Source organism: Wolffia australiana, chromosome 12, assembly GCF_029677425.1.
Source record: "Wolffia australiana isolate 7733 chromosome 12, ASM2967742v1".
NCBI classification, from domain to species: Eukaryota; Viridiplantae; Streptophyta; class Magnoliopsida; order Alismatales; family Araceae; genus Wolffia; species Wolffia australiana.
In genome coordinates this window covers 7,006,326-7,033,780 of record NC_135846.1, presented here as the reverse complement: position 1 = coordinate 7,033,780, position 27,455 = coordinate 7,006,326, and the positions used below count along the sequence as shown (strand labels likewise).

At 41.3% G+C, this 27,455-nt stretch overlaps 1 long non-coding RNA gene and 1 pseudogene across 5 annotated transcripts; one reads left to right on the top strand and one right to left on the bottom strand.

The window, feature by feature from the left end:
- Positions 1-2,587: 2,587 nt before the first annotated feature.
- On the bottom strand, positions 2,588-6,398 carry LOC144710122 (AT-hook motif nuclear-localized protein 26 pseudogene; annotated as a pseudogene).
- Positions 6,399-18,264: 11,866 nt separating this feature from the next.
- On the top strand, positions 18,265-26,468 carry LOC144710571 (uncharacterized). Of its 5 annotated transcripts, none has more exons than XR_013583327.1 (4): positions 18,265-19,255; positions 20,733-20,841; positions 24,801-26,203; positions 26,286-26,468. It is a non-coding gene; the product is annotated as an uncharacterized LOC144710571 (long non-coding RNA). The 5 variants fall into 5 exon arrangements; XR_013583326.1 differs by having other exon boundaries at positions 23,937-26,203; XR_013583325.1 differs by having other exon boundaries at positions 20,733-26,203.
- The last annotated feature ends 987 nt before the right edge of the window (positions 26,469-27,455 follow it).

The window sequence follows — 27,455 nt, the reverse complement described above, 5'->3', positions numbered from 1 at the left end:
AGAGAGAAAGAGAGGGAGAGAGAGAGAGAGAGAGAGAGAGAGAGAGAGAGAGAGAGATAAATATGTATGGTCTCTGGTGAGGCATGACTTGGTTTGGACTGTTTTGTAAAACGTCCTCTTTCCTAGCTTAAACTTGGGTTATATAATAATTGACATGATAAACATGAAGAATACAGAAAGAAGGAGAGACCCAAGTGTTCATAATCTGCGATGCCTAATGAGCTGGTCTGTAATTTTTGACAAAGTTTATCCGTGGGTTATATAGTTTGATAGATGCATCGATGGGTAGATACATAGTTATGTAGTTAGATAGATAGGTGATACATATATATATGTAGATACATAGATAGGTATATACATTAATATGTCGATACATAAATAGGTAGATACATAGATATGTAGATAGAGAGATAGATAGATACATAGATATGTAGATATGGAGATAGAGAGATAGATAGGTAGATACATAGATATGTAGATAGATAGATAGATACATCAATAAATAGATACATAGATTTGTAGATAGATACAAAGGTACATCGATAGGTAGAGAGAGAGAGAGAGAGAGAGAGAGAGAGAGAGAGAGAGAGGAGTCGAGGGTGCAACTTGGAAGAGCAGCTGTAGAAAAAAGATTTAATATTTGAAAAGCTTTAAAAAACAATATCTTGTGGTCACCATCAGACGGTGACAACGAGATTCAGGAACAGGTCGGTCAGTCTGGGCTTGACAATACAGCGGGAGATGGCAGGACTCCAGGTGTGTCAGCTTCAATCTAATGGCGTCTCGGACCCAGAATAGTCAGACAGAGCTAGATACATTGAGAAAGAAAGCCTCGGGGTAAATTTGTAAATAAAAACATCGTCTTCCATGATAGGTCACATCCGGTTAGGGTTTAGTTTTCTACACCACTGCAAGTCTGCAAGGAAGTGACTAACTGACATTTAGAGCTCCTTTTAGGATGGACGAGATTGGGAGGAGGGCCTAGAGAGATAAAAAAGGTGGGAGAGGAGAAAGAGAGAGAGAGACAGTACGAGATTAGGGCTTCAGTATAACATGTCAAATCCATTTAGGGTTTTCTTTTCCAAACTGCTAGGAAGTGACTCGCAGACTGCTAGGGTTTCCTACGCTTCCCTCAAATAGCAGCAGGCAGCCAGTCCTGAGGAAGTTGGCCTCCTGAGGGACTGACTGCAGGATGTGAGGGTGAGAGAGATGGACGTAGAGAAATAAAGATGTGGGAGAGGAGATAGAGAGAGATATTAGATATGGGCGTAGAGAGTTGAAGCGGGAGAGGAGATGGAGGGATTAGAGATGCGTAGAGAGTTATAATGCCTGAGAAGAGATAGAGAGAGAAACAGATTAAAAGATTGATAAAGAGTTAAAGATGTTGGAGAGGAGATAGAGAGAGAAGAAGATTAGAGATGGGTAGAGAGTTAAAGATGCTGGAGAGAAGATATACAGAGAGAGATTAGAGATGGGTAGAAAGTTAAAGTGGGAGAGGAGACAGAGAGAGATCAGAGATGGGTAGAGAGTTAAAGATGCGGAGAGGAGATAGAGAGAGATTAGAGATGGGTAGAGGTTGAAGTGGGAGAGGAGATAGAGAGAGATTAGAGATGGACGTAGAGAATTAAAGAAGAGGGAGAGGAGATGGAGAGAGATTAGAGATGGACGTAGAGAATTAAAGAAGCGGGAGAGGAGATGGAGAGAGATTAGAGATGGACGTAGAGAATTAAAGAAGAGGGAGAGGAGATGGAGAGAGATTAGAGATGGACGTAGAGAATTAAAGAAGCGGGAGAGGAGATGGAGAGAGATTAGAGATGGACGTAGAGAATTAAAGAAGAGGGAGAGGAGATGGAGAGAGATTAGATATGGACTTGGAGAATTAAAGAAGCGGGAGAGGAGATAGAGAGAGATTAGAGATGGGCTTGGAGAGCTAAAGAAGTGGGAGAAGAGATAGAGAGGAGAGACTGGAGATGGGCTTTGAGAGTTAAAGAAGAGATAGAGATGGAGATTAGAGATGGACTTAGAGAGTGAAAGAAGCGGGAGAGGATATAGAGATTAGAGACAGACGTAGAGAGATAAGGAAGTGGTAAAGGAGATATAGAGAGAGAGATTAGAGAAGGACTTAGATTATTAGAAGAAGTAGGGGAGGAGAGACAGATGAGAGCGACTTTCTGAACAAATAAGACTAGGTATTGAATGAAACTGCTCACTCGCATTTAGGGTTTTGTTTTCCAAACTGTAAGGAAGTGGCTTTCAGATATTGAGGGTTTCATCGGGTTCCTATACTGTCAGCGGATCGAACGGCTCTCTGAGTTTACAGCAACGTTAGTTAGAGAGATAAAGAGAGAGTGAAAGCGACGTCCGGAGTAAAAACACTTGAATGCAACAGATCACACCCACATAGGGTTTCGTTTTCCGAACTGCAAAGCACACATTTAAGGTTTTATGGGGGGTTCCCTCTAATGGCAGCATTACTCAAAAAGAAATCGGCCTTTCTGAGGTTGCACGAACGCGAGAAGGAGAGATAGAGAGAGAGAGAGAGAGAGAGAGAGAGAGAGAGAGAGAGAGAGAGAGAGAGAGAGAGATCTCCAGTAAATAAGAAAAACTTCCAAGGATTAAACAGAGCAGGTTACATCCGTTCAGGGTTTCCTCTGCTTCCCTCTCTAATGTCAGCAACTCTAAAAACATGCCCTCTGAAGTTGCAGCAACAAAAAGCGGACTGAGGGATGGAGAAAACGAGATGCAGAGGCGGAGAGAGAAATAGAGAGAGAGAGAGAGAATAGACCTGAGAGAGAGTAGACCAGTTAGAGAGAGAGTAGACCAGAGCGAGAAACAGTAGACTAGTGAGAGAGAGTGTACACCAGTGAGAGAGAGAGAGAGTTGACCAGTTAGGGAGAGTAGATCAGTGAGAGAAAGAGAGAGATAGTAGACTAGTAAGACAGAGTGTAGGCCAGAGAGAGAGAGATTAGAGAGAGAATATGCGAGAGAGATAGCAGAGAGAGAGAGGACCAGAAAGAAAGCATATAGAAAGTAGAGAGAGTGGAGAGTAGAGAGAGTGGAGAGTAGAGAAGAAGTTTAGAGAGTTTCGAGAGAAGGCCAAAGAGAGTAGACAGAGAAGTTCATAGATAGAGAGTAGAGAGAAGAAGACTAGACAGTCTAGAGAGAGAAGACCAGGGAGAGCAGAAAGAGAACCACAGAGAGTAGACAGAGAAGACCACAGAGTAGAAAGAGAGTAGAGAGATGACCATAGAGTAGGAAGAGAAGACCAGATGGAGAGAGTCGACATAGAAGACCAGACAGAGGGAGAGTAGAAAGAGAAGATCAGATAGATAGGGATTAGAGAGACCGGAGAGAGGGAGACTATAAAGAGAATGGAGACCTGAGAGACTAGAGAGAGAGAGTTGACTCAGAAGACTAGAGAGACAATAGAAAGAGAGAGTAGACCAGACGGATTAGAGAGAGAGTTGACAAAGAGGACCAGACAGATTAGAGAGAGTTGACAAAGAAGACCAGACAGATTAAAGAGAGAGAGTTGACAAAGAAGACCAAAGAGATTATAGGGAGATTAGAGAGAGAGAGGAGAGCAGAGAGATTAGATAGAGAGAGTTGACAAAGAAGACCAGAGAGATTAGAGGGAGATTAGAACGAGAGAGGAGAGCAGCGAGATTAGAGATATAAAGAGTCGACAAAGAAGACGAAAAAGATTAGAGGGCGAGCAAAAAAAGAGAGGAGACCAGAGAGATTAGAGACAGTAAAAAGAAAGAAACGACCAGAAAGATCAGAGAAAGAATAGAGATATTAGAGAGACCGAAGATAGAATAGAGAGATTAGAGACAGAATAGAGATATTAGAGAGACCGTATATAGAATAGAGAGATTAGAGAATAGAGATATTAGAGAGACCGTAGATAGAATAGAGAGATTAGAGACAGAATAGAGATATTAGAGAGAGACAGAATAGAATAGAGAGAATAGAGATAGAATACAGATATTAGAGAGAGACTAGATAGAATAGAGTGATTAGAGATAGAATAGAGATATTAGAGAGAGAGTAGATAGAACAGAGAGATTAGAGCGGGAGATTAGAGAGGGAGAGAGAATCAGTAATGCGGAGAGATGAGAAAGAGGGTAGATAGAATGGAGAGATTCGAGCCAGAGATTAGAGAGAGAGAGTAGAGATAAAGAGTAGCAAAAGAAGGGATGACGAAGAGATTAGAAGAGACTAGATAAAATAGAGAGATTAGAGCGAGAGATTAGAGAGAGAGTGGAGAGAAAGAGTAGCAAAAGAAGGAATGACGAAGAGATTAGAGAGAGACTAGATAGAATAGAGAGATTAGAGCGAGAGATTAGAGAGAGAGAGAGAGAGAGTAGAGAGAAACAGTAGAAAAGAAGGGATGACGGATAGATTAGAAAGAGGGTAGATAGAATAGATAGAACAGAGAGATTAGAGAGCGAGAGACTAGAGAGAACAGAGAGATTAGAGCGAGAGATTAGAGAGAGAGAGAGTACAGAGAAATAGTTGCAAAAGAAGGGATTATAACTAATAGAGAGAGGGTAGATAGAATAGATAGAACAGAGAGATTAGAGAGCGAGAGATTAGAGCGAGAGAATCAGTAATGCGGACCAGAGGATTGCCAGGAATAAGCGTCCTGAGGCAAGTGCACCCCAGCGGGCAAGTTGGGCGGCAGGCACTGCAGCAGCGGCGAGCCGAGCTCCGCGGGCAGCGCCTGCCCGGCCCCCGCCGCCCCCGCCGGCCCCGCCTCCTCCTCCTCGAGCGGCAGCCTCTCGTACGCCGCGTTGCTGAACGACGCGGCCAACACTATCACCGGCCCCGACGCGATCAACTCCCCCACCACGCTGCCCCCCACCAGCTGCCCCTGCCCGCCCGCCAAGTACACCGTCAGCGCCGTCGCCGCCGCCGGCGCGGGCGGCGGCAGGAACGACCCCGCCAAGGAGAGAATCTCGAAGTGGCCGCGCAGTGCGACGATGGCGCCGCCGGCCGCCGCGGGCTGGCGGAGCGTGACGTTGGTGACGGCGCCGGTGCCGCTGAGCACGCACACGCCGCGGCGGCGGCGGCGGGCGAAGTCGGCGAGGCTGTCGCAGATGTCGCCGCCGTCGGCAATCTCCATGAGGTGGGTGCGGAGGAGGTTAGCGCTCTCGCCGTTGATCACGACGGGGAGTTTGGGCTTGTTGCGGGGGTTGGTGGCGGGGCGGCTGCGGGAGGAGAGGTGGGGGTCCGCCGCCGGGTAGCGGGCGGCGCCGCCGTAGTCGCTGCCGTCGCCGCCGGCGGTGGGGTCGTCGCTCTCGGCGGGCGCCGCTTGGGTTGGTATCTCTCGATGCGGGTGGAAGAAGGATGGGAAGTGCTGCGTCTCCGAGGGCGCCATGTTGCCCAGGGGGTCCATCTTCTTCTTCTTCTTCTTCTTCTTCTTCTTCTTCTTCTTCTTCTCCTTCTCCTTCTTCTCCTTCTCCTTCTCCTTCTCCTTCTCCTTCTCCTTCTCCTTCTTCTTCTTCTTCTTCTTCTTCTTCTTCTTCTTCTTCTGCTTCTTCTTCTTCTTCTCGCTTCTCGCTTCTCGCTTCTCGCTTCTCGCTTCTCGCTTCTAGCTTCTAGCTTCTAGCTTCTTCTTCTTACTCTTCTTCTCCTCCTCCTCCTCCCCCTTCTTGCTTCTTCTCGCTCCTCCTTGCTTCTTCTTCTTCTTCTTCTTCTTCTTCTTCTTCTCGCTTCTAGCTTCTTCTTGCTTCTTCTTCTTCTCGTTTCTCGCCTCTAGCTTCTTCTTGCTTCTTCTTCTTCTCGCTTCTAGCTTCTCGCTTCTTCTTGTTTCTTGCTTCTTCTTCTTCTTTTCGCTTCTCGCTTCTCGCTTCTTCTTGCTTCTTACTCTTCTTCTTGTGTGTTTCTTCTTCTTCTTCTTACTCTTGTTCTTGATTCTTGCGTCTTTCTTCTTCTTACTCTTCTTCCCGCTTCTTTCCTATTCTTCTTACCCTTATTCTCGCCTCTGTCTTCTTCTTGTTCGTCTTCCAGCTTCCTCTATGTTCTTCTTTCTTCTTCTTCTTCTTCAGCTTCTTCTTCTTCAGCTTCTTCTTCTTCAGCTTCCTCCTCTTCTTGTTCTTCTTGCTCTTCTTCTATGATCAACGAGGACGATAGGAGCAGCTCCGATAGAGAGAAAAAGCATAGAGCGAGAGAAGAGAAAAAAGGGTCGTATAGGCCGAGATCAACGGCGTTTCCGATGGGGGGACTCTCCGAAGACGAGAATTTGTAATCTTCTTCTTCGTCCTCTTCTTGTTACATCCTCCGAGGAGAAGCTCGAGAAGCGACACGAAGGAAATAAGAAGGCCGGGCTAGAGAGAGAAACTCAGACGGTGACTTCAATCCTCGCATTGACGATGCCCTTCTAGTTCAGATCTCCACCGACGAACCGCATTCAATTGGAAGACGACGTGACGACGAGCCGCCACGAGGTTTAAGCCGCAGGGCTATTTTCTCAATTATCTCCAATATTTGAACCCATTCATAATTTTCCTCTCTCACGTGGCCGGTTACCCCTGTAAATATTCTTCAAAGCAGATATAATTAATGAAGTCAGCAGGCGTTTTCTTTGCATCTGTAAAAATTAAAAAATTGTGGGGTTTTGGGGCTGGTTTGGCTGGTGAGCCAGGCCCAGTTCATTCCTGGCTCTTTTCAGAAAAAAAATTAGAATTAAAATTTTTAGGAAATTTTGGAGATTACCAAAAAAGTTATAGATGGACCCAATGGATAATGAGCTGCAATTTTTAGGGTCTAATGACCAGTAATGATTTTGGGATGGGACGTCACTGGAGAAAAAGATAGAAAATAATGCAATAATGGATATTGTACCAGGTCAGGCCAGGACCAGACCAAACTTTAGTACTTGTTGGGTTATGTAGACATAGGGTTTGCCATTTTTATTGAACTTTGGTAATACCAGACCTAATTGATACTTTCAATTCATGGTTAAAAGTGGGATTGGAAGTTAGTTTCTTAGTGCCAAATGAATGATGTTCGTCGCTGATAACATGATAAATGAACCTATATTTGTATATATTTTAGATGTTTTTAGTATTATTAATTTATAATTTATCATGTTATTATTTGAATTAACCAAATATTTATGCATTAGCTAGAAATTCCAACTTTTGCACATTATGATGATTTTTCACTAACTTCATTGACTTCTATGAAGTCAATCAGTTTGATTTCTAATGAGTATTTTATAGTTCCAAATGTGCAGAAATTTACAGGAATTAGAAGATATCATTCTGAGCAAAAATTGGAGGATTTTTTGGAGCTTAGTGATTATCAAAATGGGCTGCAAATGATGAAATGGTATTGTGGGCTTTTAAAGGAGAGATCAGAGGGGCTTGGACCACGACCTGACCTACCTATTGGGCCTGCAAACACATTACAAAAGAAACAAACTAGAAATTACAAGGCAAAGCTCTCAACCAATGGAGAAAAAGAGGCAAAATGGCAAGAAAAGAGAATAGATAATGCCCAAAGGGGTATTTTAGTAATTCACATAATATATAAATAGACTTTTCTTCCCTCATTTTCCCTCATTCTGGACGTGCTCTAGCAAGTAGCTGGCCAGCAGGACAAGGCATTTTTCAGAATCCAGGTTGTTCAATCTGCTTAATGTGAGTTTATTGAAGTTTTCTCTTAATCTCGTCTCTTGTTTGCATTGAAAAATGCCTGATCCTGGCAAAATATAAAGATCCATACTTGAGAGGAAGCATTGAGGGCTCAATAAACTTGCATTGAGGCTTTAGGATCTTAGATTTCTACTTTCTCCATCACTTCCCATCCATTTACCCTTCAAATCCATCACTTTCCCACTCTAAACACTCATTTTCTCTACTTTCTCTCTCTAAAATAGGTTTTTTCTCTCACCAGACCTTCATCTATATCCATAGTTACTCCCCCAGAAATTTCATAAAAAATCTTCTTCATTTGCACATCCAAATTCTATCTCAAACTCCTTCTATACTCTTTCTTCATTTTCTCTCTCTATCTCCTCATTTCGGCCCTTTCTCTCTCTAGACCTTAATCCACATCCATAGTTCACCCCCTAAAAATTCCATAAAAAATCTCCTTCATCTACACCTTCAAATTCCCTCTCAAACTCCCTCTACACCATCTCTACATTTTCTCTCTCTATCTCTTCATTTACTCTCTCTATCTTCTCATTTCGACATTTTATCTCTCTAGAAACGTTTTTTCTCCCTCTAAAATATTTCCCTATATCTCTCTAGATCCTCAAGCATGCCCTATTTTTAACCCCAAAAAAATATCATTTTTGGGTATCATTTTTAAAATATCATTTTTAATCATTTCAAAACTCAAAATTTCTATCTTCTAGCCACCACCGTGCGGTGCCTGTGCAGCAGGGACAGCCCTCTGTCCGCCGGTCCGCGCGCAACCAGTGCACACGACCGCAGGGCACAGGGTAGCCCTATGCAGGACTTAGCCAAATCGGCTAAGCCCTGACCATCGTGTTAAGCCCAATAAGGCTTAAGCCCAATATGGCTAAGTCTTCACTTAGCCAAATTGGGCTAACCTTAGTGGGCTGACCCACTAAGACCAGCCATATACGGGCCACACAACGCCCGCCGGCCTATCTGCCCTGCCACCGGCGCCGCCACTCCGCCGCCGCCTCAGCCGCTCTGCCGCCGCCGCCGCCACCGCCCCGGCGATCGCCGGAGTAGGTAAATACCATATTTTGAGTATTCAAAAATAATTAAAAAATAGAAAAAAGATCAGAAAAATTATTTTCTGCATTGAAAAAATCCGAAAAAAATTAGGAAAAATATATAAAATTCATATAATCTATTTAAAGTCATTTTAACACCTAAACAAATTCTAAAAAAATCTCTATCTCTCGTTTTAATATTTATAGTTGTTTTTTATGTAAATTAATTCCAGAAAATTTTAAAAATATTTATTTCTGATTAATTTTCTAAGAGAAAATAGAAAAAGTAGTTTAAAAATATGATTATGTGTTCCTCCTTGTATTTTGGCTTAACTTAAATCATAGGGAATCACGAAATTACCTTAAATCTAGAAAAATCCCAAAAAATTACATTTTTCACGTTTAAAATCATTTTATTCATCCCAAGCTTGAGAAAAAATTCTGAAATTAAATTTCTGCCTCTCTGTGGATCGACCCCTTACTTGCCCTATATTAATTATAGAGTATTTAAGTGGAAAAGTTTCATAAATATTGTTGGCTAAGTCTGAATCAAAACAACGACATAAAACCCCTAAATTTGGACTTATCAGTCGCCAAACAAACAGCCGAAAAAAGCTGTTCCTGTTAGTTCATGAACGGTCGCAAGCAAACCGCTGTCTGCCAAAATTTTTCAGAAAACCTTGAAGAAGAATAAGTATTTTTCAGTATTTTCCATATGAATAGGACAATGAAAAAGTCTCTGTTTGTGCATATGTTCTTTCATACATGAAAAAATTACAGAAATTGAACAATTGTTCAATATTTATCTTCTAGAGCACAAAGTGTAGCTTGGCACCCCTCATTCACTTAGTATAAATAGGGGAAGGCCCTGAACTAAATTCACCCATGCCACAATTTTTCAGGGGCCTTCCTCTTCTCCACTCCAGATGCAATCTGGGCGGCGTAACGACGGCGACGAAGATTGAAAGTGGCTTGTCAATGAGAAGGAAGAGATTCAACATGTTGAAGACCGCATGGATACTTCTAGAGGTTGCACATATGAGCAGCTCCACATGACACATTCGAGGATCAAAGGAATCGCAGATGAGATCCGTGTAGAGGTACTTCGTTTCATAATTTCAATGATGCCAATATGATTATATTACGAGTATTTGCTGCATGGAATCCTCATCTTTATCTAGATCAAGGTTTCTATAACCAAACAATTAAGGAGTGAACTGAGCATCTTAGTGTCAAGATTACATATGGGGATCTAATAATAGTTCACAAATCTCGGTGTGGCCAAACAGGAAGTGTGGGCCACATGTCGCACATAAGCCACTAGGTCGCATAATAGAAGAATGCCCAAGATAAAGATGCACACTCCATCTGAAATATGAACCTTCAAGTCAAATTTTTGGTAATAGTTGTGCCAAACAGCCATCTGCAGTAGTCGTTGGTACGAAGTAGCGCTTCAAGCCCTATTTCGTATGGCTGACCCCGCAACTAACACTTCCCGCTGAAGAGAGGATGGATAAAGCAGAAGGCCCAAAATCGGCAAGTTTGTTCCTAAACACTGTTATCCTAGGATTTTCATGTTCATTCAATGACATTCTCACATTCACAGACGAACAGATTTTTTTATAATCCCTACTTAGAAGGCTAACATAAATTTTGGTACTGATATCAGTAAAAATTGCAAACAGAACCAAAAACCAAACTAGTGTCTACAAGGGAAATTATATCATGTGTCAACATGTCTAGGTTGATAGGACCGAGTGAGGCAAGTGATGACTCTCAATATGTCATCAATTATTAATGAGTTTCTTGAGCATTAAGTATCCATTGCATTCATTTAATCTATATTTGTTATCATTCATATGCATTATTTTTCCAACTTACTAACCCCAAAAAAAAGAATCAAGTGGATTAGATCTCATGTATTTGATTAATGAGTTCAGATATGGATTAAGCATCCAAAGAAAGATGAAATTGATCAAGGGGAGCTGGCAAAAATCAGGAAGAAGAAAAAGCTCTAAAATCTCAAAGAAGCCATATTAAGAGAAACCTATAAATAGCCTCACAAGGGCTCATTCTAGGTTGTCCAGAATTTCTCTCCAAAGAGACAAGGGCTTGGGAGAAGAAGGATTTCTGCACCCTCCAAGAGCTGATGAGCATTGGAGTTGGGGAGGAGAAGCAAGCTGAGGAATAGCTGAGCAAGAAGATTGCATTCTCGCCGGAAGGATCGTGACACGGGGTATGTGAGATTGTGCAGTTTCAGTCTTGTGTAATCCTCCTCCAAAGACGATTGAAGTTGGGTGGGGAAGTATTGCCAAACTTCTCCACAGTTCCAATAGGAATCGTTCATCTTTTTAAGTAGTTTAAAATTTCCAGTCGTTCAAGATTGTGTGTGTGTTCCTTTCCTGTCTCTTTATTCAAATCTTCAGAATCCAAATCGACCACCAAGAATCAAGCTCAGCAGGCCAAATCGTGTGCAGAGGTTCCTTGCGCATTGCCAAGCAGCACGCAGGCATAGCCTGCGCACTGCCGTGCCACGCGTGCAGGGATCTCGCGCGCAAGAACCACGCGCAGAAGCCCCGCGCAGCAAGCAGAGCGCGGGATTCCTCTGCGCGCGCTCACACAGCGCGCAGAGCTCCGCTGTACGCGCTCACATAGCGCGCAGCAGGCAGGCAATCGGTTGCCCGCGGCTGCGTAGCACACAGGGGTGCCCGCGCGCAGCTGCTGCCGTGCGCAAGCGCTGCTGGCAGCAGCGTAGTGCGCAGGCAACCCGCGCACCAGCAGCCACCTTGCACAAGCGTCGTGCTGCTCGCACGTGAAGCTTGCCGCGCGCAGGCAGCAACCTGCGTGCGCCAGCAGCAGCGCACAGCCGTGTTCCTGCGCAAGCACACGCGCATACACAAACACCCGTTGGGTGTTTGTGAAATTGCCTCCAAAGGCAGGTGCAGATCTTCAGTAAAGGAAATCTTTACTGAAGATTGGTTGAATCAAAACTTCCAAAGAGAGCTCTGTAGTGTGTTTTTACTGAAGATCATTTAGCAGAGCTTTATACTTGAATATTGAGATTTAAAAGTACAGATTGAATAGAAAAGAAATTACTGCATTTTACCTGCTCTCTATGGATCGACACCCCACTTACCCTAAGGTTGTGAGGTTCTAAATTTTGTTGCTTAAGCTCAATCCTCACACACTTGACTGTTAAATAACCAGCAAAAAGTATCACCTAAAATTGAGTTTATCAGCAAGACACTTAGACCAAAACATCCCATACCTTCGCTCCTTGATTTCGTGAAACTAGACCCAATAAATGATGTTTCTCTGTGCTATAAGGTCATCTCCAAAAGGACTGACCTTTAGGTGTGAATTTTATAATTGGCCTATAACTAAGAGGAGGTAATGATATGAATAAAGATAGTGAAAGGTAAACAATAGTAGGAAAATATAAGTAGACTAGGAAGTAAAGATGCTAGGCTTATATATAATAGTAAGTAATACCAAGAAGTGAGAGAAAGTAATAGTAAAATGGTGAAGTCAGATAGTTATAAGTAGGATGTTAAAAAGATCACTAGATGGGATTATTAATTTTATAGACAGTGGATATAGTAAAAATGTAGTTAGTTAGTGGAGGATATATTAAATTGATGTGAGAACTGGAAATAAGAGATAAAATATCAGATATTTAATTAATTAGTGGTAATCTATATGAAAATAGGAGGTGGCTATAAGAATACTGATATTAAGATTTTCGTTAGATTGGGAATACGAGTTTATATTAATAACAGAAAAGTAAGTTTATAAATGTATTTAGCTTAGTAAGAGGTGGGAAGAAGAATAAAGAGAGAGGAGAAGTCCAGTAAAGACAAGAGGAATAAGGAATTATTTATTCATTAAGATGCAGATTAGATGGAGAGAATAATACTTTATAGATATATAATACTAAGAGTTTAAGCTCAAATTAACTTGTTAAGAGAATATGAGTCATCTAGTTTACAATATGAGTAAGTACTAGGTAGAGAGAGATGGAGAGATTAACAGAGGATAGAGGCACTACTAAGTGTGATTAAGAATGACTATATATGATTAATAAAGTTATTATAATAGTAAGATACAACTTATATAGATGTTGTAGTTACTATATTGTTATAAATGTTTATATTTATATTTTATTTTTTTATTTCAGGAAATCAGAAGAAATGGAGATAATTGATGGAGGCAAATTACGTAATAAATTTGAATTGTTGTAGTAAATTTAATTTGCCTACTATCAAAAAAATTTGATAAAAGTATAACTCACTCAATTGTATAGTTAGAATAAGGTCATATCCACCGGGACTAGCCTTTAGAGAGATATTCAAAATTTGAGTTTTTAGTTAATAAGCTATAATAATAATACTAAAGATAGTAAGTATAAAAGAAATGGAGAAGAGAGAGAGAGAGAGAGAGAGAGATACTTAATAAGAGTAATTAGTCCAATAAGAGTGAAGAACACACAGAAGAATAAGAAGCTAGATAGAGAGGGAAATATTATTTAATTAACGGTAATTAAATAAGCTAAAGAAGTATTTATTTGTACTAAGAAGATATATAGGGAGAGAATTAAGTAATTATCTAAATATAATATAACTATGTAAGTGGTTAGATAAGTATAGAGAGATATTCAAAATAAATAAAGCGAAAATGATGTAGGATGTTGTCGGGATGTCGTCCGATCGACACCGGATATGATGGTTCTGTGCCCATGTATGATAGTGGTATCGGACTACAACGTAGCGTCGTCCGATCGGAAATCCTAAACGGGAAGATATACTACGATGCAATGCAAGATGCGTCGAATGTGGTACGTGCAAGTGCCAACTAGCAAGGAATACCGACACACGGGATCAATGGAGTCACCCGATAGTGGAAGGGTAGACCTCTCGAACCTCGTCTACGGTGCCGAATGGAGAAACTCCGCCGGTCCGTGTCCGCATGTACCAAAGAAGCACTCAAGCTTGTCGTCGTTCACACTCACCCTGTCTCGCTCACCTATTCCTAACCCAAGCACGGTGGATGCAATTCGAAAAAGTAATGCAGAAAATAAGAGATGGACAGGTGGGGAAGACGTACCTCGTGGATGCCTGCAGTTCATCTTTCTGCACCGTGCGACCAAAATCGAGCGGAAGGATGATGTAGGTGGCGCGGGAAGCCGGAGAGCAGAACGGCGGGGTGGAGTAGCTGAATGGCTGGAGCGTCAAGGAGGCGGGCGGAAGACTGGTGCTGCTGGGGGTCCTTGAGCGTCGATCAGATAATCCCGGATGGAGGAGGCCTGACCAGTTAGATGTTTCCCCAAGGCAGGGGCTTCATCAGGCGGCTGTCACTCCGGGAATATTGGAATCCCGATTCAAATATTGGTCAGCACTATCTCAGCATTGACCTGGAGTGACCGTGAACAGGGCAACACAATCCCAAACGGACGGCCAAGTGTTGGTCGCCCGTTCGGTGCAGCGGTTCTCTCCTTGGTTGCGGCCGAGCCCAAGTTCCCGTCGATTGGAGACGAATGAGCGATGGCAGACCAGGAAATCCCACGGTCAACCTGTTTTGGGGTGTAGTCAGCACCCACCCCGATCAGACCCGGCATGTGCGGGTTGAGAGGGCGTGTACCCCCTCCTGGACCGGCGTCAAGGGGAGGAAATGCTATTGGGCGGTCAAGCACCGGCGGAACGCCACCACGGAGTCAGCACACCCGAAACAGCGGCAGCGCCGTCCCACGTCCTTCCCGCGGCACGTAAAGAAAACGGCGGCGGGTTGCACCTTGCGACTGTGGGAGAGGAAGAGAACCGAGCAGGGAAAGGGGAAGGGCGCGACGGCGGTCCCTCGATCGTGTTTTCTCCCTTCTCCTTCTCTGGATCTTCTCCCTTCAGGATATCACTCCCTCACGCTTCTCCTTCTTCTTCCTAGGAGTGGGCCTGTTCCTTTCTCAACAAAATGATAATTTCTGGAAACAACAAGTCGAAGTTCTAGGGCGCCCATCCAATCCCTTTTATAGGGGAAGAAAGGATGTGAATGGGCCCCCTTAGTAGAGTCATAAGAGAGGAAATAAGGGGGAGGGGGGGGGGGGCTAAGCCCACTATGGGAGGGGGAGGTCCTTATAGAGTGGACTCCCCTCTCACTACAATGCAAGAAAGGAAAAGAACAAAGAAAGAAAACGACGGAAGGGAAAACATGAATTTGAAAGATACGGACGGAAATGACAGGTAGCGAGTACGATGCACCCTCTACCTAGAGGACCTTAATCTGGGCATTCGGGCGGTCGCTTTGGCTTGTCGGGCGGCTGAACACAAGCCGGCGGCGGTGTCGTTGGCAATGGCGACGTCTCTGAAGATGTTCCTTGGGGCTTGGCCTGCGCCGCGCCATCAGGGAGCAATAGTAATTAAGAGGTAATTACATTAATATAAGATCAACTAGACTTATAGAATGCCACTTATATAGGTGAAATATTTATTATAGAACAACTATAAGTATTTTTAGACATTTTATATATATTTATATTTCTATATGTATTTTTATAATCAGTTTAGGGTCGATTTCTGGAATTAATGGGTTGATTTAGTAGAACACCTTAAAAGTGTTCAAACAAATTCCTAAGAAAGGGTCAAAATAAGAGGGTTATATAGTTTATTTATGAAATCGGCTAGAAGAGGGTGTTTTAGTCGAATGGCATGAAGTGTTTAACAGAATGCCCGATAGAAGACGGAATAAGGGGGATGAATATGTTTTTCAATTTTTATAAGATTGATAAAATAGAACTTAGGCAAACGGAAGAGTATTCATCAAACACATAGGATGTTCAATGAAATGTCACAATGAAGTCATGGTGCAAAAAAGTCCAAGAAAACTCAATCTCTAAGTAGATTTAACTAGATAAAATACATCCAGAATTTGTGATTCAACTGTAGAGCTTCATAAACCTACCTGAATTACCCTGATTCGAAGACGAGAGTAGCGGCACCGATCGTCATCACCGAGCTTCAGTTTTGGAGTTCCCTCGTTCTTCTCCTTCGTTCGGGTGCAAATGCAAGGATGTTCTGACATCTCCCAAAGCCTCCCAGAACTTCAAGAGCAGTTGGAGGAGTGTCATGCTCCTCCTATTGCTCTCGCCTCCATTGGACGAGTCTCCCGCCGCTGCTGGATTGTGGCCGAGAGATGAGGACTTCACTGGCCTTCCGGCCCCCTTTAACCGCTTGGAACAGACCTCCAAGGCTGTCCGAGGGAGAGGGATGGCCCTAGGGGTCCTTCGGGGCCGTTAGATCACCCAGTGGTCCCCCCTCGCTGACCAAAAAGGGCCTTCTGTCGACAATGTTGATGGCCAGGGGCGGGGTTGGATGAAAATGCCCCTGGCTGTTTGACCCTTCATCTGGGTCCAACAATTGGGATTAAATTGCAACCATGGATACCAATAAGTTTGATGCACCCACTTGCCATGCCGGCGTGCCTCATCAGCTGCCCGGTCAGATGCTTCGTCACCGAGCTCCCCTCTAATTCATCTACATGGGGCCCACGTCTGCGTAAACCACGCCAGCCAATAGGAACCCTGGAAAAATAAATAAAAAAACAAATTGGGAAAAGGGATAGATCTCACTGTCCAATCTTCTTTCAAAAGATTGGACAGATGTGATCATATCCGCCTCTTAAAAATAAGCCCAAAAAGCTACGTCTTCGGGTTAGGTTAACTCGAAGCCTAGTCTCAGTTTACATGTGCTTTCTTAAGATCGCGACCCATCAGGCCTCGATCGCTTGGTCACTCAGTGGCCCGGCCCGCAAAAAATCTAAAATAGATAATGGGATTCAAATTACATATAAAAAATATTTGAAATCTGGAGCGATATATATTCTTCGAAATGTATCCTCAATTGAATTAAAATCATATATCTCTTGAGTGCGCATCCTCCTCTTCAATTTGAGCCTCTATGTAGGCCTGAATGGCCCTTTGAGTTTCTTGTGCGTCCGGGTGAGCTTGCCGGCTGGGCACTGCCTTCTGAGCGCTAGCTTGAGCGCCTTGTTCTCACTTGCTTGTGGCTGGCTGGGGAGCTGAAGAGTCAGGTCGGCCCTAGTTGGCCCATAAGTCCACAATTCTTTTATAAATTCATTTTTTTCCTCCTTGAAATATAGATAATATACAACATAGAACTTTAGAAAATCACAATGTCTTAAATATATTTTATTAAGACATTCTTGAATATGTTAAACATGTATAAAAATGACATTAAAATGCATTTTTTTATCAGTTGCTCTATTTAGTGTATGAAATGCAAAATTCTTATAAAATTAAATATAATACACATGAAATGATCCCAAAATGACTTTAAAATGTGTATGATTACAAGACACATTTTGGGTCTATCAATAATTGTGTCGACACCTTGGAGGTGTTCTACAGAATGCTTCATTGAGGCTGAAACACGGGAATGCATTACTATGTTTTTTATATCAATATATACATATGTATGTGTGTATTTATGTATGTATGTATGTATTTTTATATGTTTTATAAGGATACATCAAAATGAACTTATATAAATTAATGAGAAGCTTCGATGTGCACACTAGGCACCCAACGAATTGCTTGAATGAAATCATGGTATTGAACTTTGATAAAAGAAAACTTGGTGAGTGCTTGAAATGAATTGAATCAAATCTATGATGTTTTTCTACTCAATTGCATTCGGATCCAGCTAAAAAGATTATCAGATACACCCTGAATCAAGGAATGGGGGTGGGGATGCCGATCACCACCCCCTAATGTTGGCGTGCTTCTTCCGCCGTTCCTCTCTTCATTACTGGCACAGAATCCTTACTTCATCGCCCCTTGAGCTATCTGCATACTGCCAGAGCTGTCACAATGTCGTCACAGGCTTCAAACCTCCAAATGGACCTCCGTCGTCATCGTTTCTTCCTACATCAAGAGATGGTGTTAGAGCCTTCAAATTCTCCCTTTAAGGGTTTGAGAAAAGTTCTCTCAACCCCCCAAGAGATCAGTCTTGATCCAAATGGCTCTCCATGGGCCATTGGATCAGCCTGTGGTGCCCTCATTGGTGGCCTCCCGCTGGCCAGGCAACAAGGACGATGGCCGAGGGAAAGAAAGGACGGTACTTCCCCCAGTGGTCTGATCCCCTGTTTTGATGGGTTCAACAGCTAAGATCAAATCTCAGTTGTGGACCCATTCCTACGGTGTGCTCCTTGTTTTTTCCACATCAGCACCCTGTCAACCGCCTTGCCAGCCTGACCTGTCAACATTCTTCTTCGTGATTCACCAGTAGATGGGTCCCCCCTTCCTCGTCACTCACATCAGCCAATTAGAGAACCTGAACAAGAAATAAGGCCATTGATAATAGCATAATAAATATCTATAAGTATATCAAAAATGCTATTATATGTTACAATAATCTCATAAATATTCCTCTAAGCTCATCATTTTTGCACTTTGGTATTATTATGGTATATTTCCATGAAAAGATGAACTTCTTTACATGATTCTTGAATTATTTGTTTTAGAGAAAACCTCAAATCAACAAGGAGGACCTCTTTGGAGTACAGAAGAGAAGCAGTCAAAGGACGTCAATTGAATGAAGTTAAACGTGCTTGGAGATGAAGAAGAAAAGCCCTAAAAAGAGGAAAGAGAAGAGATACTCCTCAAACTATAAATCTGTCTTCTTCCTTGCTCTCCAGCTCTTCTTTTTCTTCTGCGTTTTTCTCTCCCGATCTGTCTTCTTCCTTGCTCTCCATCTCTTCTTTTTCTTCTGCATTTTTCTCTCCAGGTTTGTCTTCTTCCTTGCTCTCCATCTCTTCTTTTTCTTCTGCATTTTTCTCCTCCTGATCTGTCTTCTTCTGTCCTCTGTTATTCTCTCTTTCCTGCGATTTTCTCTTCTCGACTTTACTCTCCTCCTCGCCTGGCTTCATTTTGCTTTCTCTCTCTCCGTTCTCCTTTTCCCTCTCGCGTTGTTTTTTGATTTGTATCATTCCTCTCTCCATCTCTCTCTTTCTCCACAGTTACGCCCAGTTCTCTCTTCCTCTCTTCCCCTCCGCAAATTTCGTCCAGCTCTTCCCCTTTTCTTCCAGTTCTCTCATTCTCTATTTCTCTCCCGATCTATTTTTATCCTCCTTAATCTGTTTTTCTCTCTCGCCCCTGCACTTTCTTCTCTGCGCTTTCATCTCTGATCTGGTCGTATCTTCTCTCTTATTGTCTTTCTGCTCTTTCTACTCCATCGATCTTCTGTTATTCTTCACCTTCACATCTAAAACATTATTATTATAATTTCTCTTAATCTTGTGTCTCTTCTCTGAAACCTCTCTTCTTGCCTCTTCTAATTACTCTTATTTTCTGTAGTATTGCTTCTCTCCCTTATAGCTCTTAATCTTATTACTCCGCTTCTTCTGAAATCTCTTTTATCTACTCTATTCCAATCTCTTCTCCTCCCTATGGTTGTGGAATCCAGTGGCTGCTATTTGTCCTCAGCAGGTCAGTGAACGAGCCCCCATCCCTTGCTGTTCAACTATGGACTCCCGTTGCTCATCAAATCTGTAATGTCATGGAACTTCTCTCTTTTGACTATTGAGTATTTTCTTTGAAAGACTGACTTTGAAAGGATAGTGAGTAATTGAATCACAATGTGCATCTCCCATCGTTTGTAAACTTGTCTCTCAATCCCTATCCTCGACTTACACCACTTTGTCTCTCGCTTGTCTCTTCTCTCATCTAATTCATCTATCTCCCCACTAAGTTGATATTACCACACCTCGAAATCCCTGAGGATCAACCTAGAAACCTATACAAACAATACACCTCACAAGAACAACAGTTTTCAAGATATAAATAACAAATTTGTGGGTTCAAGCACACAACGACATTGGGCCTATCATGTTTGTGGGTTAGATCTTACAGACGTATGTGTTTGATCTTCTTAAGAAGATCACATGGTTGAGATCATGTTCGTCTACTTAAAATGGCACAAAATGACACGGGCTTCTTGCTGGATCAGCTTGAAGCCCAATACAAATTTCTCCTTTTATCTTTTAAGATTACGGCCTGTTGGGTCGCGAAAGCTTTTGTTACTTAGCTTGGCCAGACGGAGATATGAAAGTTACAAAACGTCATTGATCCCATATTGGAGAAATAAAAATACAACATACAATATAAATTCCATGTTTCTCTTACTAGTGAAATTACTTCACCTTCCTCGCATGCATGTGCGAACTTCTCGATGGGCCTCTGTGGACCTCTATGCAGTCCCTATGTGTGGACCTCCATATGTGCTTAGTGTGCCAATGGTTGGGCTCCTTGTGCAGCGATCCTCACTGGTTGCTGGCTAGCTTGAACAATGTGCACTTGTTTGCTCGTGGCTGGTTTCAGTGCCGCCGGCTCCTACTTTAGCTGACCGCATAAACAAACCCCCCCCTTTTTGTTGATCTTCTTTTAATCTCTTCTCTCTTTTTTTAGTGAATCCACTTAAAGTGTAATGCAATACTAATTTCTAAATATTTTCTAAATGGGATAAAAAATGACCTTCAAGCACTAAATAGAATTTTAGTGAGAAGAAATGGTCATGTTAAAGATTTTCAAGAATTTAATGCATGGAAGGGGAGTTTATAGTAAAATAAAGATAAATTAACAAAATGATGCACACAATGATTCTAAATGTGCATTTTCTTAGTACTAATAATCCCTTTATCACTGCCACAATCTGCTAATGAAAATTTAATATGTGTATTTTTTTAGCACTCCTTTCTCATGAATCACTAGTATAGAAAGGTCATGCCATGTCTAAAAGGGCATCTTTACCTATACAGTAGTAATTGCCCGTCCCGATACCAGTATCGGATGACGGTATCGGGACGGATGCTGTATCGGATACCGGGAAGGGAATTTCAGGTATAGGATGACAACATCGGTTTTTGACATTGGATATCAAATTTTGATATCCAACATCTATAACATAATTACCTGTATTTTCGATTCAAAAATTTTTGGCGCCTTTGCGGATGGCGGATGGTGTGGCAGTCGGTGGATGGCGGACGACGGCATCGACGGATGGCGGCAACGGGGGCATCGGCGGATGGCGGCATCGGCGAACGGCGGCAACGGCAGCATCGGCGGACGATGGACGGTGGTAAGTTCTTCTTCCCGTTCTTCCCCTCTCCCACTCCCCATATTCTTCATTATTCACAGTTCAAACGCTTCCCTTCTTCCCCTTCTTTTCCCTGGAATTCACTTCTTCTTCTTCTTTTACTATTTCTCATCTTCTCCTTCTTTCACCAACTCTCATCTTCTTCTTGTTCGTTAGAATGTTGAAAATTCCAGCCTGATTGCATGTATTTCAAGAATTTGAGTTCAAATTAAAGTATCTGTAGCTATAATTTTTTTATCTTCGGCACTGCATTTAACCTTTGCGCTATAGTATTTTAATTTTAAATTATTTTTTATTTTGAACCTTTTCACGCATTGTATATATACTTTGTGTTGATTTTTTTTAATGTTCTTCAATGCAATAGGGAATTGTTAATTTTTTATTTTCTCCTTATTTTTTCTTCCCTTCTAAATTTTTCATCTTCTCTTGACTTCTTAATTTTTCATCTTCTGTTGTCTTCTTAATTTTTCAACTTCACTTTTCTACTCAATTTTGCTTCTTATATTCCCTTCTTAATTTTTCCCTTTTCTATTCTCGTCTTCCTGTCTGCTCTTCTAGTCTCTTTTATTGCTTTTTCTTCCCCTCTTCTACTCTTCTGCACCCTTCTCCACACCTCTTTCTTTTCTGAATTCTCTTCCCTTTTTCTCCTTTCTTTTCATGTTTTCTTAACTTTTCTTCTTCTATGTTTTTTAAAATTTTACATTGCTGCTGTTTTTTTTTCTTCTATCTTCTTCTCGTATTTCTTTTTTTCAATTCTCTTCTTCTTTCCTCTTCCTCTCTGCTCTTCTATTCTATTCAATTGTTCTTCTTCCCCTCGTCTACTCTTCTGCGCTCTTCTCCATGACTCTCTCTTTTCTCAATTCTCTTCCCTTTTTCTCCTTTCTTTCTTTACATCTTTTCTTAACTTTTCTTCTTTTATGTTTTTCAAAAAATTTCCATTGCTGCTGTTTTTTTCTTCTATCTTCTTCTCCTCTTTCATTTTTCAGTTTTCTTCTTCTTTCCTCTTCCTCTCTGCTCTTGTATTCTCTTTAATTACTTCTTCATCCCCTCTTCTACTCTTCTGCACTCTTCTCCATGCCTCTCTCTTCCCTTTTTGTCCTTCTTCTCATGTTTTCTTAACTTTTCTTCTTTTATGTTTTTCAAAAAATTTCCATTGCTGCTGTTTTTTCTTCTATCTTCTTCTCCTCTTTCATTTTTCAGTTTTCTTCTTCTTTCCTCTTCCTCTCTGCTCTTGTATTCTCTTTAATTACTTCTTATTACCCTCTTCTACTCTTCTGCCCTCTTCTCCACGACTCTCTCTTTTCTCAATTCTCTTCCCTTTTTCTCCTTCTTTCTTCTCATGTTTTCTTAACTTTTCTTCTTCTATGTCTTTAAAAGAATTTCTATTGCTGCGGTTTTTTTTCTATCCTCTTCTCCTATTTCTTTTTTTCAATTCTCTCCTTTTTTTTCTTCCTGTCTGCTGTTGTATTCTCTTTAATCGCTTCTTCTTCCCCTCTTCTACTCTTCTGCGCTCTTCTCCCCGACTCTCTCTTTTCTCAATTATCTTCCCTTTTTCTCCTTCTTACTTCTCATGTTTTCTTAACTTTTCTTCTTCTATGTCTTTAAAAGAATTTCTATTGTTGCGGTTTTTTTTCTATCCTCTTCTCCTACTTTTTTTCAATTCTCTCCTTTTTTTGCTTCCTGTCTGCTGTTGTATTCTCTTTAATTGCTTCTTCTTCCCCTCTTCTACTCTTTTGCACTCTTCTCCAGGCCTCTCTCTTTTCTCAAGTCTCTTCGCTTTTTCTCCTTCTTTCTTCTCAGGTTTATTAACTTTTCTTCTTCTACGTTTCTTAAAAAATTTCCATTGCTGCTGGTTTTTTCTTATTCTATCTTGTACTCCCTTTTCTTTCTTTCAATTATCTTCTTTACTCTTCCTGTCTGCTCTTGTATTCTCTTTAATTGCTTCTTCTTCCCCTATTCTACTCTTCTGCACTCTTCTCCACACCTCTCTCTTTTCTCAATTCTCTTTCCCTTTTTTCCTTCTTTCTTTTCATCCTTTCTCAACTTTTCTTCTTCTATGTTTTTCAAAAAAATTCTATTGCTTCTGGTTTTTTCTTCTTCTATCTTCTTCTCGTCTTTCTTTTTTTCAATTCTCTTCTTCTTTCCTCCTCCTATCTGCTCTTGTATTCTCTTTAATTGCTTCTTCTTCCCCTCTTCTACTCTTCTGCACTCTTCTCCACACCTCTCTCTTTTCTCAATTCTCTTCCCTTTTTCTCCTTCTTTCTTCTCATGTTTTTTGAACTTTTCTTCTTCTATGTTTTTTCAAAAATTTCCATTGCTGCTGTTTTTTTTCTTTTATCTTCTTCTCCTATTTCCTTTTTTCAATTCTCTGCTTCTTTCCTCTTCCTCTGTGCTTTTCTACTCTCTTTAATTGAATCCTCTTCCTCTCTTCTACTCTCATGCACTCTTCTCCACGCCTTTTTTTTCTCCTTTTTTCTTCTCATGTTTTCTTAACTTTTCTTCTTCTATGTTTTTCAAAAAATTTCCATTGCTGTTGTTTTTTTATTCTATCTTCTTCTCCTATTTATTTTATTAATTCTCTTATTCTTTCCTCTTCCTCTCAGCTCTTCTTTTCTCTTCAATTCCTTATTCTTCCCCCTCTTCGACTCTTCTGCCCCCTTGTCCGAGCCTTTTTTTACATTTCTCTTCTCTTCTTCTTCTCCCTTCTTCTCATCATTTCTTAACTTTTTCTCTCTTTCTATCTTCTTCCCCTCTTCTCTTTTTGTCCCCGGTTATCCAATCTCCTATATTGTTTGCTTCCCCTCTTCGACTCTTTTTCCCTCTTTTCCACTCAGAAATTTTTTTGATGGTGTCTTCCCTTCTTCCTCTTTCTTCCTTCAATTCTTATTAATTTTACTTTTTATAGTGTTCAATTTCTTTATTGTGTTATCTTTATTTTATCTCATATTATACGTGTACGTTGTTGCAAATCGCTATACCTTCTTTAGAATTTAAATCATAGTCTATCAACATGTGTTGATGTATGAACCAATTGTTGATAACCAAATTATGCTTCTCTGAACCATGAACCTACCTAGAGATAGTGCCCTGCCCCAAGACTGCTTTGGGGTAGAAGCCAACTGTCCTGAAGGTACCAACGCGAGAACATCTCGTGCCATACAGAGTCACCCACGTCCAAATTGTTCAGTCATCATCGACTACTTCGAACACATTGGTGATGGGTACTGCACATGCTTACTATGTCGTGAGAAGAATCTGCACAGTAAGAGAAAAGCAATCAAGCGGCAAGGTGACAAGAGCATCAACGTATTTTGGAGATATTTCCAAGCTTGTCATCCTGCTTGTCATGCAGAGGTATAGGGCTTGGTGGTGGTCGACAATGATCAGTCACGTATAACGGAGGCAATGCATGACCAACAACAAGGAGAGCCAAGCCGACGAGGACCTATAAGAGGGCATACACCTGATGAGATGAAGAATGTCATTGCACAATTCATATGTTTGACGGATTCACCATGGAGTATCGTTCAAAATGTTGCACTCAAGGAGCTTTGGGGATACGCGACACATTTGGACTTGGATCCCCCTAGTGAAAAGGTCATGAAGCAGTGGACAATATAAATGCGTGGATGCATGAAGGAAGAGGTGAAGAAGCTATGGGAGAACGGGGACCGAGTGTCCCTCAATGTAGACGAATGGACCATGGAGAACGGTACTGGACTTCTAGGCATCACCGTTCATTAGGTGGATGAGAAATGGGTGTACCGAGAGCGAGTACTTACCATTCTAGAGATCGTTTGCAAGCATGATGGGGACACCATGGTGTCCATCATTCTCCAGGTCCCGGAAGAATTCTGCCTGCGACCAAAAGACATCATTCAACATCGAACTTATCCTTGTAATTAAACATGTGATTTTATATGTGACATGTGTTTATGCAGATTTATGCTGTGACTACTAACAACGCCTCTACGAATAAGAGGATGTTGTCATTGATTGAGAAGAAGACAAAGAGCGTCAGCCCGACGTTTAGCGCTAGAAGGCACGTCCCATGTGTAGCACACATTCTGAACATTTTCTTCCAAGTGATAATTAAAAGCTTTGACATTCCTTCGACCCATGTATTAGAGCCCAATGAAGGCAATGTGAGCAGGACAGCAAAATAGTATGACAGTGACGAGAACAACGTGCGTGGAAAGATATACTCAGCGTCTCAAGACAATGACGGAGCACGTCGTCCGTTATATTTGGGTGATGCAGTTGCGAAGGTGCAGACACTAGTGCGTAGTATTTAGAGCTCTGAACAACAGAGGGAGGAGTATGCAAAGGCATGTGAAGACTACCCCGAAGTCGAAGCTTCTAACGTGGTCGTGTTGGACTGTCTGAACCGCTGGAACATCACTTATGCTATGTTATCCGTCACCGTGAAGAAACATGATGTGATTGATGAAGTGTCGAAGAATTTAGGCCAGAAGGGGAAGTCGACAAAGATGTCTAAGGACAAGTGGCAGTTTTTGAAAGAATTATGTCGCATCCTTGGGTGGTTCACTGTATACGCTGATCATGTTTGCAAGATAGTGACACTAGCCATATGGGATGTATTATTTCTCATAGATGGCCTCATGCGCCACATGGAGGAGGTGGTCTAGAAAATTGAAGAGGGCACTTTCTTCACCTGTGTACGGCGTTTGCATGAAGGAGATCGTTCTAACATGTAATGCAATGCAACGCAAGCTAGCATAGTATGCAGAAATCTTGTGGATGACTAATACAATCACCGGCATGGCATTGATGGACCCATTCCACAAAGGGTCAATGTTCCGTGAGGGTGTTAGAGCGGGAACCATTGCATATGTATGGTCTTTGTTACCATGTGACTCGATGAGACATGCAGCGTGTGGGCACTTTGAAACTGAGCACCCAAAAGGTAGAGAGTTGAACTCTTGGCTATAGAGCATTATGCAAAAAGTCCAACATGCACCTATGTTAATGAGGTAGGCACTGGACGAGTTCAACCAATATCTAACAGAGGTTGTGCCTAATGAGGGAGTGTTCACCCCACTATCTTGGTGGGCCAGCACAAGGGCAAAACGCTTCCCCTTACTTGCCTCCATCATAAGGGAGCTATTGTCTGTATGTGCAACAAGTACTCCTTCTGAGCACACGTTCTCAGTGGGCAACGCTATTGTCACGTACAAGAGAGCATGTTTGTCACCGATAAGCATTCAAACACTCATCACTGTGAAGTGTTGGCTGTGTGCGAACAACAAGCGATGGTGCACTAATGTGGAGCTAGATTCGGATGGTGAGGATGGCCAAGATGGGGTAGTCGCATCTGCTCGAGGTACACATCCCTTACATTGACTACCTTATGATGAATATTTTACATAATCATCGTGTTTTAATTGTTCTCTTTCGCTGTGCAGGAGATGACCAAATAAGCACTAACCGTTGATGGAGCTGTGGGGAAATTCTAAAGCGAAGGGCATATTTTAGCGGTCAAATATTACAAAAGTAGTCAATTTTGTTGCACAATTATTTTGTTCAAAATTTTCAACATTTCCCTATAAATTTCTAGATTTTTCCAACATTAAAAATTTACAAGTACCCATTGTAGATCCTGCAAAATCAACTAATATAAATATTTACAATTTGCAGTTAATTGACTAATATAAATATTGGGTATTTAAATCATGTTTAAGATCAAGATAGTATGGGCATCTTTTGTTAAAAATATTCAACATTTCCCTATAAATTTCTAGATTTTTCCAACATTAAAAATTTAAAATCACCCATTGTAGATCCTGCAAAATTTCTAATATAAATGTTTAAAATTTTCACTAAATTCGCTAATATAATTGGTGGCTATATTGTGTGTATGTATGTATATATTTAAATCATTTTTGAGATCAACATAGTGTGGGCATCAATAGCAGAATTTTCAAGATTTCCCTAAACATTTCTACATTTTTCCAATATAGTAAAGATTTAATTGTAGAATTTTCAACATAGTGTGGGCATTAATTGTAGAATTTTCAACATTTTCCAAAAAGTTTCTCCATTTTATCAGGGATTTATTGGTGGATAAGGAGACATCTTCCACATACATGATATAACTTTAATAAAAAAAGCTTTTAGTTTAATTTTTAATTTTGAGGAAAATATTGTGAATATTCCTTATTCCCCATAAAAAAATTGGTTACTCGTCGCACGATTATGAATCCAAATAAATTATTTATAGGGGTTTAATGAATAAATTTTGATTTTAGTATAGTTTTCCTATTCAAATTTGGAGAATATAAAGTCGGAGGGGCATTTCTCTAATAATGTCATAGGCAGCATCTGTTTGCTCATGCAACATAATACAGGGGTTTATATGAAAAATGTTTGGACAGGATTTAAACCTTAAAAAAATCTTAGAAATCTTCCATATGGGATTGCAACGGTTTCCGAAAAAATATTCAGATATCGGTTATCGATATCCAGATATCAGTTTCGATATCCGGATATCGGTTTCAATATCCGGATATCTACAACCGATATCCGATATCTGAGATCCGTCTCGTCCTTAGATAACCGGTATCCGTGATCGATAT